The sequence below is a fragment of the Melanostigma gelatinosum genome, assembly GCF_949748355.1.
Source record: "Melanostigma gelatinosum genome assembly, chromosome: 15".
Lineage (NCBI taxonomy): Eukaryota > Metazoa > Chordata > Actinopteri > Perciformes > Zoarcidae > Melanostigma > Melanostigma gelatinosum.
In genome coordinates this window covers 7,386,229-7,405,210 of record NC_136648.1, presented here as the reverse complement: position 1 = coordinate 7,405,210, position 18,982 = coordinate 7,386,229, and positions in this window count along the sequence as shown.

Below are 18,982 nucleotides of genomic sequence, written 5' to 3'. Positions count from 1 at the left end.
AAGGAAGTGATCTGTGCGAGAAAGAGTGAGGTGTGAGTGGGAAACACAGGGAGGAGTGACACCATTCACACCTGTGAGCGACATCCTGCGCTCCCTGGGCATCTTTTTTTCTTTTAACTACTGACGGAGGGCTTCCTTTCTACTCGGCTCTTCCCATAAGGGATCTTTTTTAGTTACAGTGATTGACATATTGCTGAAACACAGCAACAGAATGGATTTGAAAGTTCTCCCCCGAAGCCAGTCGTGATCTTTCCATGATCAGACTCAATCAGACAAAAGACACGATTCAGGGAAAATCTGAAATCCTCTTCTTCGCTGCCATGAAAGATGGAGCAGTGTTTTGTGGATTCCTAGATTTAATTGAAGTTACGGTTTATCTAATCTAGCTTACTTTTAACAATTGTTTCAATAAGTCCTCCAACAGAATACGTTGTTTGATTATGCCCTCTAGTCTAGAAAGACACAAAGTGTTTCCTGATCTGAAGCCACTTTTTCAAGGACATCATCATCTGTGTCTTACAAAACGGTTACAAATCCCTGTTGAGAAGTAAATCTGTTTTAAAATGTCACTGCACTCTGATTAAGGTTTGATTAGTTTCAGCCACAACAATTCCTGAGGGTTCAGGGAAAGATTGTGGTTTGGGTTAAAAAAAGTTAGGAGATCTTCGTCATCATAGTTACAATTATAAACACTTGGCTAAGATTATGGAACAATCCTGTTCATGCTTTAAAAAAAATGTCATCTGTCTGTTTGAAATGTTTTGTTGACCCCTCCATTCAGCCCGACTTCCTAAGATGTCACGCCATACACCATAGACTGTATAAAAGAAGTGGACGTGACGCCACCCACTGGTTTGTGGATTGCCGTTTTGAAGCCTTGAGTTCGGCATTTTGGCCTTCGCCATCTTGTTTTCTTGCAAGCAGAAGTGACACAAGAGGGCGGAGCTACAGCCCAACGCTGACATTTTTAGGCGACCAAAATGTTACAATTAGCATTCAGTTAAAGTTTTAAGATGAAAACTTGGACAACATCCAAAATTCACAACGCCGTGGAAGTGACCTGTCAATCACAAGGTAGCCACGCCCTAAAGCATACTCTGCGTTATGATGAATTTTACTCTAAATGGATCATAATGTACTCAATGAACATCATGCTGTATTGATGAAGATCTGAAACTAGCGACTGAGACCATAAACTCATGTTTACAATGTTTACTGAGGTAATGAATCAAGTGGGAAGTCATTTTTATCAGATTCTATACAATCAGACTTCTTTTTGCAACCAGAGGAGTCGCCCCCTAAAGGCCATTAGAGAGAACATAAGTTTAAGGAACTTCAGCATTGGCTTCACTTTTCAGACCCAGAGGTTACCGCCTGATCTGCATCTATTGCAAAAATGTTCACACAAAACAGACATTGTTGTCGGGGCCACTGTTTACTTCTGCTATTTGTTAATGTAGTCTCAGTAGAGCAGCCCGTGCCTGTTTGTTCGTGAGTTTGGCAGCCGCTGTCAGTCCAGTGACGTCGCAGTATATTGGCACAGTGATTAGTGAGAAATGCAGGGGAAACAACACAGCGATGGCTGTCACTGTCACTGCTTAGCACCAAGATGAAAACAAACACACAGCAGATTCAAGCTCATTTCATTGACTGATGTTACGCTCAGTGTACTGAAGAAACACTGGTTTAATACGTTGTACATTAAGCTTTTTTTCCTTGGCTACATATTTTAAGACGAAACTTGGAGGAAACTTGTGTTAAAACTCCGTTAATCAACCTGTAATAACCATAAGACAGTCAACCTTGCATATGCACTGAGTGGATTAATAACACTTTTCTATAAACACACAAGGCTTTAAGATGAGTTGTATATCGAAACAGGTCTTCCTCAAATGTTATGAATGCTTTTGTAAATGACAGAATGTCATTTCAATGTTGCACTGAAGCCATTTGACAAATCACTGAAGCTTTCCAGCTTTCCAGCTACCTTTGAGAGTCCCGATCAAATTTATGGCTCAGTTTACGCAGCATTTTATTTTAAAAAAGTGGCGAGAGGAAGAATGTATTAAGTGATTTAAACAAAACACATAATCTGCTTTTCAACACCCTAAAGCGTTAATAGAATCCATCATTAACGCATTTCTTGAATTCAAACACATTTAATTCGTGTATGCTGTCTTCCTGTCTTCTGGGAAGAGACAACAAAAAGAGGAAATGTGGTTATTAATAATGTAATGATGAAGTGAAGGTCACTCACTTGGTCTCAGTATTTCCCACACTGTGTGGTCATGAGAATCACGCTGTGCTGCAGATCGCCATGTTTAATTTCTCTGTGCAGATTGAAATTCAAGCAGGTCAGACGGATGCAGCAATCTTTCATTAAAAACAAGTCTCACCATTAAGAGCTCGACAGCTAACATCTGTCCAGATGTAGTCGGAAATCAAATCAGCCACATAACTTTTGTAGCTATGACTACAATCTGTAAATAGACTGCTTTGAAATGCCTTTTACAGAATGTTGATCTATTCTGAGGAACAATTATGAAGTCAGTGTTTCATTCAGCTGCAGAAAAACAGCAAAACTTAATGAGTCTATTTGTAGCGATTGTACTTTGAGCATTAATTCATTCATTTTGAAAAATGAAAGTGCAGGCTACATCCCACATCCCTCCGTGTTCGTCATCTATTCCGGTCCTGATTCCGACTCTGTCATCATCAGTTAATGATATGTCTAAGGGTGCACCTTGATGACATCACATCTGGGACTAAGCTGCCGATCCACCCTTCCAGGTAATTTCCCACGATCCTCAGCTGATTGCACAGTGACTGGAGACGTACTGAGAAGCAGCTGTCACTCAGTCGAGTCTCAGAGGTGTCCATCACAATGGCTCCTGGATCCAGAATATTCACCATCTGCTGCTGTTTTGCTGAACGCGTGGCGTAGGCCCATATCACTTCCACTGTTTGGTGTGGGAGGTATCTAGTCACTGGCTGACAGCAGCTTGTGAGCATGTTCGGAGCCATATGGGGAAAGATTGACTGCCGCATGCTGGCGGCGAGTGGCAAAATCATCAGTGTTTAACTGTGAGAGTGCAAAACTCAGCACTATGCCAGACAGATGCCATCTGATCGATCTGTGCATTTGGGACCTTAATTTATAGTTTGAAACAGATACTGCAACATCAACCTTCATCCAGTGTTAAAGCTAAACAACATATGGAAGGAGCATACACTGAGTCAAAGTCACAACCCCATCACCAGAAAACACTGTAGAGATTGGACAATTCTGAAAAAAACCCTAGATTTTGTCCAATGCACGCTTGGATGCATTATGAGAACTGGATACCAGACTGCAAGATGGCGCTCATCCATTTGAATGAAAATTGCTCAGCAAGCACATGAGGCAAAACAGTTTTCAAGCTTCCTGGTTTGCTCGTTCATTGTGTGGCCCGCTGCACATGCTCATAGCTTTTCTAGACTCCGGGGAAGTTTTGAAAACATAAAACCTTGATGGTTTAAAAATCCGCAATACAAAAGAGTAATAATTTACCTCGTTTGATCTCCAGTCCACAACCTTTGTGCCATGTTTGACAGCCAGCTCTCATTCGTACCACACATCAATAAAATGACCAAAACGTTATTCTTCAATCTTCGGAATATTGCAAAAATAAGAGCTTCTGGTCACCTCCTGATGCCGAAAAGTTGGTTCATACCTTCATTACGTCCACATTACGTAACTGTATTGCTTTCTTCTTCGGCCTCCAGTCATTTATGGCTAATAAACTTCAGTGTGTTCAAAACTGTATTCTCACATGCACCTCCCCATACCAACACGTAACTCCAATCTCAGTTGATTTGCTCTTGCTTCCTGTTCATTCCCGCATTGAGTCCAAAATCCTCACACTGTTTGCAGCTCGAGGCCCCGTAACAGAGACGGGGACTTGCACTCAAGTCGCACACGCAGTGAGTTGAGACTAGACTTGGAAAAATGACTTGTGAGCATCTCTGGGTATGAGAGGGATGTGTTAAGTTACAGTTACATTCATTAGTAGGAGAACCAGTGGAATTATAAGATACGGTTGTATTCTGTTGTTGAAAAATGCGTTACGGTTATTATTGCATACCTAACAATGTTGGGAATCTCAGAGTAACGTTAATCTATACAGCAAAATACAGGTATTTCTTTTAAAAGGGAAGTTTTCATTGGGTGTCTTTTTCATATTGGATTTCTGTTTGAAGTGATCATATACCAGACAAATATTAAATACTGATACTGTGTAGTAAAAGATAAAGGAGTGATGATACAGTCAGAACATGTTGCCGGGGAGAGGGCAGTCTGGGTCAGCCTGCTGCCACCGCGACCCGACCCCGGATAAGCGGAGGAAAATGGATGGATGGATACAGTACATGCGTTGAATTTCTTAGACATAGCTTTGCCTTGTTCTAAGCAGACCGCGTGGCATTCAGCAGATGAAGGAACGTTCATTAAATGCATAAAAAGTGACTTGTGAGCATCTCTGCCCCATTATATACCTGCGATTATGTTTTTGTCTGTACAATGTTATGTGTTTTTATGCCTATGGTTGTTGTTTTTGTGTCCTGTCTGGCACTTTGGGTCTGGAAAAGTGATTTACAAATAAAATGCATTATTATCAATATTAAGGTGTATCGTAAACAGTTTTACAGACATCTCATTGATAATGGTGGGGGAAAGCGCATTTTGTACGGTGGCCCTGAGAGCTCAACATGCTGCAGATACAACAAAGCGCTGCAAGTAGCACACACAACAATGGGAACTGTTTTCATGGGACACTATAAAAGTGAAGCACACGGCTGTAATTAACCTAGTATTAGTCTTTTAGTAATTACTAGCCTGCCAATTCAAACAATCTGACGAAATACAAACGATTAATTGTGAAACAGGCTTACGTTTTGTTCGCCAGCTATAAGGTCAATAGTTACTTTCAGAACCCATAATAGAGAAGTGACACTACCAGTAGGTTTCGCTGACATGACAAATAAAATGATCATTTGTTTAATTTGTTCATCAGTTAAAAATGAAGTTATTTAATTCAGAAAGGGTGGGGATACATTTCTAAATTTTCATGCTGCCAAAATGAAAAATGCTTAGTTTGACTTGGTTTAAATCGTTATCAGACAATTTCTAATTCATTTTCGGCCATGAACTTGTTGACAGTTCTGAAAGTAACTATAGCCGATATAACTCGGCACATTGGCATTAAGCAGACCAATACATCCACGATCCAAAGCCAAAATTATAAGCAGACTAATCGATAATGAAAATAATCATTACTTGAACCCTTAATTGTAAATGTTCAAAAATTAATATTTCTAAGGAAAAGTCCTGACTGACTGTAGACTCAGTCTGCATAATTCTGAAGTAACGCTGACTCTGCAAGCGCCACAGCCTTTCGGGTGTAAACTTGGTAAGAGTCAAAACTACCGTCTCTTAAGTCAGGACACGGCCAGACAGGAACAGGGGGAACAAAATGCAGCGCTCAGAAAAAATGCCTTGAGGCGTAAAGTGGGGGGGCGAGCGAGTGTATCGATCTTTGGTCGCAACAACTTCCTCTGTCAGCAAAAATCTATTTCTGGATCCACCGTATCTCAGGAAGCCAACGAGACCTGCTTTGCGGTGAATGACATCACATTACCTTGTGTCTCCTCCAGTCCCAGTGATCTATTCCCATCCAAGCACTCTAAACCAGATTGTCATTGAAGTTAAATTTAGTTGAGACGGAGAGACCGAGGGAGACAAAACCCCCGCATGTCATTTTGTTTTGGAGGCTGCTCTGCACGCCTATTAATTGTTTTGCCCCCTTGGGTAAATTCCCACTCCAAGCAGTCTCATCACCCCTGTGACACATTACCTACCTCGCATGACTGAAACCTGAAGGTAATGAGCAATACTTTTCCTCATATCAGCAGACATTCATGAGCGGTTTGATAAGGCGGAACCCGGAACTGCTCGCCGAGACCATTTGGACAGCTTTTCTAAACAAAACTAAACCGCAAAGGAAGTGTCAAACCCCTCCTGCCAAAGCTGGTGGAGAAGTGGTTTCTTCCATCAAGCAGGATGGGAGACTCCTGGGGGCTCGTGAGCGTTGGCGGTGACAGGTAAGTCTCACTTGGCGACGAGATCATTTCGAAACAAACAACTCCTGCTTTACTGCTTTAACAAAGATGCTCTATTAACTACCTACAACAGACAATGAGGGGAATGCTTTTACTCCCCTAAAAACCTCCTCTGAAAAGAAAGAAGCTGTGGACAATCAATGAATTTTGATGAAATTAACAACACAGACGTTGCCGCCGCTGCAAATGAGACGCTCCTGGTCTGCCGGGTGATTCATGACAATCTCGAGAGTCATTCATCCCCCATCAGGCAGTCGTCGTACCCAAACCTCTGGGTCAGCCCCATAATAAATATAGATGTTGACACGCAGATTCTACCAGTCACAGGAGCAGACAATTCATGTTGTGGGTGGACTGAATCCGGCCCCCGTGTCCGCAGCTGACACCCTCCAATTATATGTGACAGATGCTTGGCGCGTGCACACGCACATCAATACTCAGCGACGGGGAATGAATTCTCCATATTTGACACTGGGCCCCCCCCCCCCCTCCTTCTCCCCCCTTTGTTCTCTGGGTGTATGTGACCAGATGTGGCCCTACTACAAATTTAATGAAGATGCGGCGATGCAACTGCGTGTGTGTTTGCCTGTGTGTGTGTGTGTGTGTGATCGACTGTGCTTGAGTGTTTGAGAAACACTGCTAATGCAGTATGCTGATATGAAACTATGTGAATGTTTGTGCAAGTGTGTGTTACACATGCATGTTTGTGATCCTATAGATTGGATTTTCCAAACCGCCTTATTAGCAGGCTCCATGTGTCAGTGGTTAATCCCTCAGTCTCCCAAGGGACGACCCCCCTCTCCTCCCCCCCCCTTCCCTCCTGTCACCCCCTCATCACCACCTCCACAGATGGGTCCTTTTATTTCCCCACAGAATGCTAATAATGGCCATTGAAGAATTCCAAAGGGGTTGGTTTACCCCCTTTACACCAGCACCACGGCTGAATGGTGTAATGATGCAAGTGGTGGCCGAGGGAGGGAAAAGGGGAGGATCCTACGAGCAAACAGACAACAGCTAATAAAAACAAAGATTTTCTCCGTGGATGTTTTAAGTGCTTCCTTTTGAATTCATGAAGTGTTTGTTGTACGTTGACTGTGGACGTCACCGAAACTCTGATGATTCGCTGCGGGGAAAAAACCATTCGCCGGGATACATTTTCATTCAGTCTCTCCTGGAAGACACGCATTGACCACTTGGTTGATCACGTGAAACAGAAATTGTTGTAGAGAGAGGAGATCAAACTCCTCATCTCCGTACAGCTGGACAATGACGGCGTGAAGTGGGTGGAAATGTTGGATTGTCAATTTTAAAAGTAAAGATATGATTGTTCTCGGCCCCCCCGAATCCGACGTCGGAAAGGTGAGAGTGGGAGAGGGTTTCCGAAGCTACTCGACAATCTGAGAAGCGCTTCTGTCGTACAGCCGACTGGCTTCCTTTGAGAGATATTCTAGAAAAGAGGCTAAAATAAGATGGACATTTGTTTGTTATAAAATCAGCAACAATATTGAAAAAGCCAAATCTATTCTTGTGTGTCACAGTGTCGGAACGTCCCGGCATGAATTGCCTACCTCCCTGTGGTTGTTGGATGCTTCAATATCACTGAGATCCTGTCATCTCCTCCTTCAGATGAACTATTACACAACACAACACTTTCCCATCGCCAACGTAATCTTCAGACTGTTCCTGCAGATTCAGCCGGGAGGTTTCGTTTTTCAACCTACTCGCAAAGAAACCACCAGCGTCTAGACACGCAGGAGATCCTATCCTGTCTCCTCTCCATCTCCATGGGCCTGTATTGGACCTTTCTCTGTCGGTATGTCAATAAACGAGGTTCTCCAACCTTATTAAAGTACAAACACACTATGTGTCATTCAATTAGCTGGTAATAGGGTCCATTGAATTCTTCTATTAGTGGGACATTTGTGGTGCCTCTAGGATGGAGTTTAAGGTTTTACGATAGATTTAATGTTGTAGGACACATTAGGTCAAATGTGAATTACTGCAATACTTTATCAAGAGGGTAGCTAACATGCAGTGCGAACTCACTTAACTCTGAGTACTTCATAAGATGACAACATAATGGCAAAGACGCAAAATAAGGACACGTGTACAGTGATCGGTTGAATCAACTCCATCATCAGCGTCACAATCTCAGCTTCTGTCGATGCCAATTTCTTTTGGAATCAATATTACGATCATACTCATTACATACAGGGCTTTGCAAGGCCAGGTGTCAAGAGTGCATCAGTGAACATCTGACTCCCTAAAGGCCTCTTAGATCTGCTGGCTTAGGCCCTTTTCAGTCAGGGGGTGATGGAGCTTTGGCTGTCCTGCCGCCTCAGCTTTGGAAAAGTCTCCCGGTTTAGCATTCGGTCTGCTGGAACGGCTTAACGGGGACATCCACAGATTTTACAAATCAGGTTCAGTTTACTCGTCAGCCTGTGAAAAAGGTTTGTGTAATGTCTCACCCTGAACACGTCACAGAGATGCCATTAGAGTTAGCTTACCTTAGGCCTGGAGACATAATACAGATCTGTCATGCAACCACCAGATTTTACGGTTCTTTCTATTCTCGTTTATGTGTCGGATTTGTTCCCCCCCCCCCCCCTGATCAATGGTCTTGCTTTACACTGGGTCTTGTCTTTTTACACTGTTTCTCTCACCCTGCACTGGAAAGCACTTTGTGCTTCAACCGTGAAAAGTGCTGTACAAATAAAACGATTGATTACATTATTGTTAAACAACATTCAGTACATTTAAAATGCAGCATTATAAGCATGCCTCCCGAGAGGACGATGGCCAGCGTCTCTGCAATACAATCGTCTTGAAGGTCAATAAAAGGATGTCTTAAGGATAATAAAAAAAACAGCGATACAATCTAAACACTGAAAATTGCCACAATAACTCAAATACTGTATTCATTTTGTGGTTGCCTCCTCTAGTTTTATTTCCATTCTCTCCAGATGCAGTCATCCCTCGATTCATGCATTGTCTACAAACATCAACTCGAAGAAGTCATCCAGTTCCCAGCCTGAGAATAAAATGCTCCAAAAGCATCTACGATCTAAATATAAAAGCATCCTATTTTCAGGAAATCATGAGGCTCTGAGGAAACTGTCATCTAACCATAACCCAATTTATGTCTGACATCTATGATGGTCATGTAGTACTTGGAGAGTGAAAAGGACCTGGCAGGTGTTGTCACTAACTGAACTTTAACTGATATCTTGTCTTAGTGGCCTCCGGTCTCGTAGTCAGAGGAAGTAAGTGGCATCCTCACCCGAATGGAATAGCGTGGGACATTTGTCTGTATGAATATCACAGTTTTTCCCGCAGTCCAAAGCTAAATTATTGAGCAGAATGGACCCACAAGGAAATTATATCCTTGTGGGTCCCATTTCTTCTTCTTTTGGTGTAAAAAGACCTCTGTCTTGAGCTCGGGAGATGAAAAGCGCGGTGGAATTCCTCCCTGCTGGCTACAGCACAGGCCGGCTCGTCTGTCTGCAGAAGCAACAGATGGCCTTGGTATTGGGTTGCTAGGAAACTGGTAATCAAATACTTTAATTCAGATAGATTTGGGAATCTGAGGTTTTTTTTATTTTTTTCAAAGGCAGGGTGAAGTCTTTTGTTAGTCAGATGGCAAGATGTCTGATTTCACCTCCTTATTTTGGTTGGTAAATATTTGATTGACCTCAGAGTTGGATATAGACTTGGCACTGAGCTCTGGACAGGCTGTGGTTGTGTGTTTGCGAGGCTGTGAATACAAATGATTGACAATGTCTGACTAACAGTCACACTGGTATGAAAGGAATGACAATAAAGACAGAAATAACCAACGTTTGTGTTGGTAAATTCACACCTAAGGCGTTGATGGTTCGTGGGTTACTGGCACCTTTTTTTTTTTGTCTGCACGCCGTTCCTTGTTCCATGCGTACGTGTTGATGTCTGCGGGATTACATGCGTTGCCTTCGGGTCAGTAGATGAACATAACAATGGTTTTATTCCAAAATGCGAAACTAGATTTAAACACGCTGTACCCAACTGGGAAACATGTTTGTAGTTTCCTGCTTGTTGACAATTTGAGAAATGTATCATGCAACTAATGTCCAAGATGGTGCCCTGTCATTTCAATGGAAATGAAAAGTTTACTACTAATCCTACTAAACCTCGAGTACCAACTGATCTTCTTTGCACTTTGAGCTGCACCGTCAACAGATGTCTCTTTTAAAATGTCTGTTTCTGTGAAAAATGCTTTTTGGGCGACGGAGCTTTTTCTTTTTTTAGGATGACGTAATACATCCACACTCTTCTCCCATTTGGACTCAGTCAGGCTGCGTAACAATGACGTCTATAAAGCAGCTGACTAAAGACAGTTGTAAAATGAAGAGAAATTGAATTTGCTATTATCTTGTAATTCCCACTTGTGGCAATGTTGCCTGCTGTTCAGCAATAGTTATAAACTATTGCTATATGATCAAAATTGGTCAACAAGATACAACCCAAAAAGAACAGTTTTTCAGCAGCATATAAAGAATGTACCTGTGTACATTTTTCGGTGACTTTCTGTAATTCGCAAAACACAAATTATTGGGTTGAAAATAATATCTACAAGCTTTAATTGAGGACAGTGCAGTCAGTTTGCAGGACAACACTTTGACTTGGGCCATGTGCAGAACATGCAATTATCTGTTTGAACTTTTAGATTTGACAGACTGGTCAATTATCAGCAGCCCAATTCTGGCTCACGATTCCTGCCGTGAGAGCTGCAATGACATAAAGCAAAGACACCAGAGAGCTAGAGTCTATATGGGTAAGTGCAGCGGTTTCCAGATGTGTATTTGTTTCGCAACAGAGTTTCTATCAGAGAGCAGATTTGTTGTTTTTGCCAGCACTGGTGCAGGATCAGTTCAGCCTCCTGCGATGCTGCAGTGCTGCAGCCCTTTCCCTCAGTTACTGGGACAGGTCAGAGCTGGTAAAACATTTCCCCGGAGAGTTTCTTAAATAGATCCAAACAGACAAACCTAGAGGAAAAATAAACCCGCTGATTGTTGGTGTTGATGCGGATTTGATGAGTTGTTTTCTCTTTCATCTGAAAATAAAGAAAAAAGATGGTATTCCTTAACCCTCTGTTCTATTTATATTTCCTGATAGAACAGACGACAGATGGATCATTTGTGAGGAGGGAGGAGAGGAGCTACGTGTGAACCCACGAGTGGGGCGGGGCATATATTCAAATGCATGTCTGTATACACAGACATATACACACACACACGGACACATTCTGTATCATAAACACATGCAGAGAAGGCACACAACTGAAGATAGTCCCATTTGCACTCAGTCCAATGAGCTCGCCCCAGAATCAGCAGAACATAACAACATGACGTCACAGGTCCAACGTATGTAGTAATGAAATACTGAGCAGGGCGGTCACAGACTGTTAGAGAGTCTTCGGTGCCCGTCTTCTTGATGCCGGCTGGAGCTCGCAGTGAAGCAAGAAAGGGCTTCGATGGAAGCGAATGAGAAACAGAGGGAACGTCCTCAGAGACTGGTGCGAGTGTGAGTGTGTCTCGAGTTCAGAAAACAAAGCGTTGAGCAGCAGTGAACACGGATATATAACCACAGATTTATTTGTATTATATCCGCGAGGAAACAAAAGAGCCCCAAAAGTTTCTTTCACGTTCCCGAGGGAATCTCTCCCAATCCCCAACCTGATGTGGTAGATATACAGCAGTACTGAAAAGCATTGTCCGCACCGTCATTGCAAATTGAAGCCTCATGTTCGGCGGTATCGACCTTAAGGGCATGTTTAGTCTGAGCAACATAGTCCATTCCACACTGACAAGCAGTACTGTTCGAGATGAGACAGTGAATGTTGTACTTTGGCCTCAGTACGGAAGAACAAAATGCTTGGGTCTCTAAGGAGTTGGATCAGCTGAGGCATCACACATCTACCTGCCAGAGTTTTGGACAGCCAGGTCGGCTTAATAGGCTTAGTCACTAAACTGTGCACGATGTCTTTTAGAGATCTCGATGTTTTGGGTTGAGAAGAGTGTAAGATCCCTCTTAAATCCATGAATATGTTTTTATTTCGCCTAAAATGATGTGTAGAGAAGGGATATTTCGGGGTGCAGCCCATTTAGATTCTGTGTATCACCATCTCTTGTTTCCGAGTTCCCATTGATTGGGTTTTCAGAACCAAACTACGAGGAAAGCACCGGCAGAGGAAACTATGTTACAGTCCCGCAATGAGACGCCCCACTACATTTAAACTGGAGCTTAATAAATCAGATTTGTTTTTATTCCCTTTAATCAAAGACTAGATGTGGAGAGTTTGGTTCCAGGATGATTACAGTATCAAACACATGTCAGATGTGTGTGCCTGCAGAGACGTTTCCCCAGAGGCAGAGCGTCATCAACCTGGTGACACATCCAGTCCCCATCCGCCCTAGACCAGTAATCCATGAGGCAAGAGATTCAAACCGCACTGAAACTTCGGAATAGATCACGTCCTGCGGATAAAACAGCGGCGAGTCTCTTTGTAAATAGAGGACAAACTTTCTCTTTTCAAGCCCAGGATATTGCCGAACATCTCTTCTTTAAAAGAGTCAATTTCAAAGAAGGAGTGTTCAATATGATGCCTTTTTCCTGAAGCGCATATGGTGTCTCACATTGTCTCCCGCCCTATAATAAAGAGCAATCTAATAAAATAAAATAAAGACCCAGCAGGTTAGACTGCTGCAGGCGTCTCATGGCATCTGCACGAAGCAGTCTAAGACGATACCGACTGACAGAGGAGGATACGTACGTAAATATATATATTCACATCAGAGAATATGAGGATCATACATACTGTACGGGTGTGGGTGGCCACAATCCTAAAGGAAAATCCAGAGAAAATATTTCATTTTTAATGAATAAGTTGGAGGAAATACTAAACCATTTACCGTAAAACACATCCTATTAAAGTTATGTTTAAATTTGCTTTCATGTGATGGTTTCAGTACAAAAATGCATATCTGGTGTGTCTCGATCTAACCCTGCTGTTCCTCTCTGTCTGAGCTGTAACAATGTCTCAGCAGTTTCTTTTACACTAATTGTCTTCCAAGTGCAAATATACATTTACATTGTTTGCTAAAATATTGATATGCTCGCTGGAGACAGCTGGCTGTTTTTTTTTCTTTGCACGGCTCATTTTAGCAAGGATGTAAGGAGGACTTATCCAGATTTTGGAATGTTCTACAACAGTAAAGAACTTCATCTTAATCACGTCCTTCAGTCTATAACATTGTATGGACTCAGCATAAGTAAAACACAAAAAACAAGAAGGACTACTGCCACAGAGATAAACTAATTAAAAGTGTCCTTAAATATTAGGGAATAGATGAGTAAGGAGCCATGAAATGGAAAGCAGCCCGAGACAAAGCAACCAGAATCCTGCACTCAGGAAATAATAATAATCTGTAGTGATTCTAACAGGTGAGGCAAAATTCAAAAAAACATGAGGCTGATACATCAAAGCAAACTTCATGACCACTGAGTTCATTTGGAGAATGATGGGGCACCTCACGCCGGCTTCACTACGGCGAGTGTAAGCTACGCTTTGGGCTTGTTAAGGCTAGCCAGTAAGCTAGCACGTTATACCTGAACCTCCTAAGTGTTTGATGTTATGCGATGTTCAACCCTGACCCCAGTTTGATTACGCAATGTTTGCTCTTCCTAAGTACCAGTCTGACATAGTGGCACACGGTGATCGAATTTGAAATTTACAGACGACACAGGCTGCACTTAAACACCCCACTGGGCACGGAACAGACAAAACAACGGACTGTTTTGTCAAAATCGAAATGACCATTGCTTCTAAATGTGTTTCACGAATTCACAAAGACATCATTCACCTGTTTTCAAAAGATTCCGTAATCTGATTACAGTTTTCATCAGTAAGTAACACAACGTCCACCGAGACGGGCTGTCAGCTTGATGCTGCACACTCTATTAATTTAGACACACAGCTGTTTCATCCGCCCATCTGTTTTCGGCTGGCACTGAGCCACCGACAGTGTTTTATTGTGCCGTTTGAATCTGATTCCTTGTTCTCTATGAATCGTGGGACTTGCCATTAGTCCTCCTCAGTCGAGTCGTGATTGCCTCGATGCATCCAGCGCTGGCAAGTCAACTTCTGGGATCCTTACGTGTCCTCTGTCATCTTTGAAGTGTGCTTCAGCCATTTGAGTAGCACATCTAACAGGTCGTTAAAGATCCACATGATTGAACACAGAGACAAGTTGGGCTCTAGTATGATGACAGCGCATGGCGTACGCCGGACGGGGCTCTGTGGCAGTGAAGTGGCATGTCCATCACACGGGGCTTTGTTTCTTTTTGCTGTATTTTGCAAACTCACCGTGAGTGTGAAGTGTGCCGAGGTCGGAGGAGGGGAACAATCGCGCGTCAGATGTGAAACGACGCGGTGCGATTTTTGGTGTCGAGGGCCACCGAGAATTCTCAGGTCGGGTTAAAGTCCCATGTTTTATGACTTCATCTTGTGTTTTTACATGACATGAAGACCCTCCCTACATCCAGTCATGCATTGTATACGCCACTCACCTCAATTGCCACACTCAAGGCTGCTTTTCATTTTCTATGATCCCTTCTGGTCCTGGTCTTAATTTGAACCCGACAGATGCCAGATTTTTGAGGGTGATGAAAATATGGATATTCAGTTTTTTTTTATAAAGAATCACGATCTTCTATTGAGTTGAAAAATAAAACGTGTCTGTGCTCTGTGGTGGATGTAAAACACTTTTTCTACATATCTAAGCAGGTTTTTTGTTGATGATTTTCAGTACACTGGGGTTTTCAAACAAAACAACCTTCTCTTCTATCTAGTTGTGATTCTTACATTTTTTGAACGTAGGGTGGGGCTAAATAAAAGCCTGACAACCTGTCAATAGTTATGAATCAACGTATCATTGTATGGTGCCATCGGGTGTCCAAATAACAACAGATGGCAGACATGCATACCTCCTCAAAGCCGGATGACCAGTGGGAACAGCATGAGCTTGACTGGATTCTGCACAACACTGATTCACTTCTGCATTAGTCATATCGGTGGACTGAAAGAAAAGCATGAATGTTCCTTCATGAAATAAGAAAACAAATAGCTGGAGCAGTTTACGTTGCTGTGAGTCCTGTCAGATGACTTTTTTGTTTGGAAGAATTTCTATTTAGCCAGAAAGTAACTCTACCCAGAGCTTAACTGCATTGTTGTCAGTAAGTCAGACCATGAAGAAAACGTGATAACAAGGTCAGCACCGCTGAGAACCATGGTGATGATGATGTAGGGGAAGAAAGCAGTGTGAACATTATCAGCGGCAACATTTCGATTGTGCCAATTTTCAAACATTGTTTTCCTCACATCCAGGAAACAGAGATCTGTGGCGTTATTGAGTTCATGTCTCTGTTTGATTTCTGTGTGAAATATTTATAGCTTACCGCCTTGTTTGTTCTTATGCCCTCTCCCATCTCGCTGTGTGCTTTCGTCCGTGCATTTCCGTCTGCACATTGTCCACATGTGTAGGCGTGTTAAGTCCCTGTATATTATTAACAGGAATCCAGGAGCAGGTCGATAAAGCCCCTGCCCACCAGTGTCCCCCTGAAGTCCTACACACCATCTCCCAGCTCGGCCCTCCTATAGGCATCTATGGTAATCACTGGGATCACATCACAGCACATTCTTAATCATACTGGAGGCGTTTCTGGGAAGCCAAGTACGCAGTCAGTGAACCACTGACCTCTGTGGACTAACAACTTCTAATTGGAGCATCAGTTTGTGCTTTTTCTCCCCCAAAAGTCTAATTTAGAACACATTGTTCACGTCACAGGATTTCAAAGGGCTGGGTGCTGATATGAATGTGGATCATACAAGGCTAACTTTAAAGTCAACATCAAGTTCTTATGAAGAGCAGAAGGTAAAGATTTAAGCTCTACAATGCGTTTGTTGCCGCGGTGGAAAGAAACAAGAATACTGTACACTCAAGTGCTGTGCTGAAAGGAACAGTGTGTCGGATTTATTGGTATGTGAAGACTCACCTGAAACTAAGAATTGTTGTGTTTCCGTTAGCTCAGGATGAGCCGTTTATTTCTACAGAGGTCCTCTTCACCGAATCCGCCATGTTTCTACAGTAGCCCAGAAAGGACAAACCAAACACTGGCTCTAGGGAGAGCCTTTTGCATTTTAAGGTACCTGAAAGCCACCGTAGTTCTCCGACACGGAAAGGGAGAAGATGGGTATTCAGTTATATACAATCTGCAACTTCACCACTAGAGGTCACTAAACCGTGTACCCTGCTCCTTTAAGTTCAATCTTACGGTACTTGTGCTTCCATGAGCACCGTTGCCTTATGATCCTGCTCTGGATAACGTGTGCATTTGTTTTAGAAGTGAGTAAAAAAGATGCAAATTCAATTTTTAATATCATCGAAACAGCTGTTTGCATGTTGCATAGCAATGAGGTAATGTATCTATGGTGAAACAAAGTCAATTATTTAGCTGCCAACATAAATTCATACATTGATATAAAACCAATTATATTGTTAAACCTTTAAATGCAACAACAAATTGGTCAAAACCTTTCAAATGAATTTTACTCCGGCATGTAATGTATATTCTAGAATTTAGTCAGTATCTGCCTGATACCCAATATCAGTTTCAGCGCATCCCTTGTGTTCCTGTTTGTTGGTTTGTTGCAGCCACATTGATAAGTGGAAGTGAGACAAACATCTGTGCTGATGTAGAGATCCTGTTAAGCCTCAGTGAGCCTGCTGATGTGTGTGGTCACCCAAACTCCTCCCGCACTTAAGCCCTTGAGCTGGAGCTCACCGTCTGTCTCTTTCATCACAAGAAGTTGAGCTTTGATTTTCCAATACAGACAGAAAAAGTGCCGACGACGTAAGAAAACTCAGACAGTGGGATGAGTCATTATCTGCCGCACAATACCGGCGGAATGAGACTGCGATCCTCGCGCAGGGAAATGTGAAACAAAGGTGATCGTAACCAATAACAGCTCCAAGCTCCTGATGTATGCAAAACAGAGAGATAGAAGATAATGAAAGATTAATGAGTAAATCTCTGCTCATGAATATTTGACGAGGGGAAGTCTGTTTAATACATGATCACCCTGTGAAAGGCTTCCTGTACATGCCACCGCCTCATTCGCCGACTCAGAGAGGATGCTTATTAGATTTTCAGGCGGATGGCATTTTCATTGCCCTACTCTCCAATGAGTCTCTTTCATAAATCATTTTATATCACCTTATATTTGGGTTGTTGTATTCTTAGACGGGGATGGGAGTGTTTCCTGGCGGCTTTCATGCTCAGACTTTCATCATCGACAGACGTGTCCTTAATTAAAACTTAATCACACGTGTTTACAATGCGATGCAAACGGTTCAATCGCGACTACAAAAGCATCTATTTCCTAGTCGCAGAGCCGTCCTCTGACCATTTGCATCCCAAATCACTTTCACACCATCGACTCCTGCGCGTCGAGGGCCACACTTGACATAGCATAGCTCATCGCTCTAACTGCTTTTGTGACTGACGCACGGAGAGGGATCAATGGATTAGATTCCATGAGATGGGTGTTCTCGTGGGCCATAGACGTGCCTGTACATGCTAAGAATGGGATTACGGCGAGGCAGACAGGAGCTCTGCAGGGTCCGCCGGGCGCCCGCCGTCCAATCTCACGGCTCAAGACGGTGACAAATGGAGACCGCTGCAAGCGGAGTGCACTCACATCTCCAACTCAATCACACTGAGTCAACACGGGAACTCGCGCTGTCAGTCAGGCTCGCACATTTATGCAAACGCGCTCATGTCGGCAAACATCGGCATACACAGTTAAGCTACTTGCCGACTTTTGCATGAGGGTTTCATATATGCCTCCATTCTTGGAGCGTTGCCGTTATCTACCTTTTATGGCATTAGACTGACAAAGAAAATCTCTATGATGGAGGATCAGATATATTCCTTGCAGCAACAAGCTCCATCAAACCTAAGCTTCTCACAGACTTTGAGAAATATGATTTATCAGGGACACACGTTTTTCATTTTTTCCATCACATCTGTTGCCCTTGTCAGGATGTTCAGATTATGTAATTACCCAATAATGTACAAAGACATATTTTATCCAAGCTGGTGGTGAGATTTGTCTCCGACGGAGCCTGAGGAGGGTGTTTCACCATGAAAGATATTTATAGCACAGAGGGGAGCTGTGTTTTCTTTCTGTTGGCTGTACAAGGGAAACCCACAGCTATGAGGATGATGAATGGCTTTAATGAACGCATTGCATGAATGCAATGCCAGAGGGGGAGCTGGGCTAAATTTGATCATCCTCGCACATGCAAAAGGGAGATTTAGCACACACACACACACACACACACACACATACATGCATGCATGCGTTCACGTGCAGATGCGCACAATTGTAAGCACGCACGTAACATCCCCCCCCCCCCCCCGCTACACACTATACAGTTTCAGTTATGAGTCCTGTGTTCAACATGAAGATCATAGCAGCTGGGAAAGCACCGGTGACAGCAGATGTAAGCAGCACAGAGAGTCCCCCCCCCCCTCCTCCCCTTCTTTGCATGTCATCAAAGTGGTGGTGGGGACTTCCGATTCCCCTGTATCAATAGCAGAGTATGAATAATGCAGCAGTGCGGGGTTGCCTGCCTGACAGAGTGACTTGATATAAAAACAGCTGGATGAGACCGAGGGAGACGTCAACACACAGAAAGAGGACTGCAGCAGCTAAATATAAGTGCTG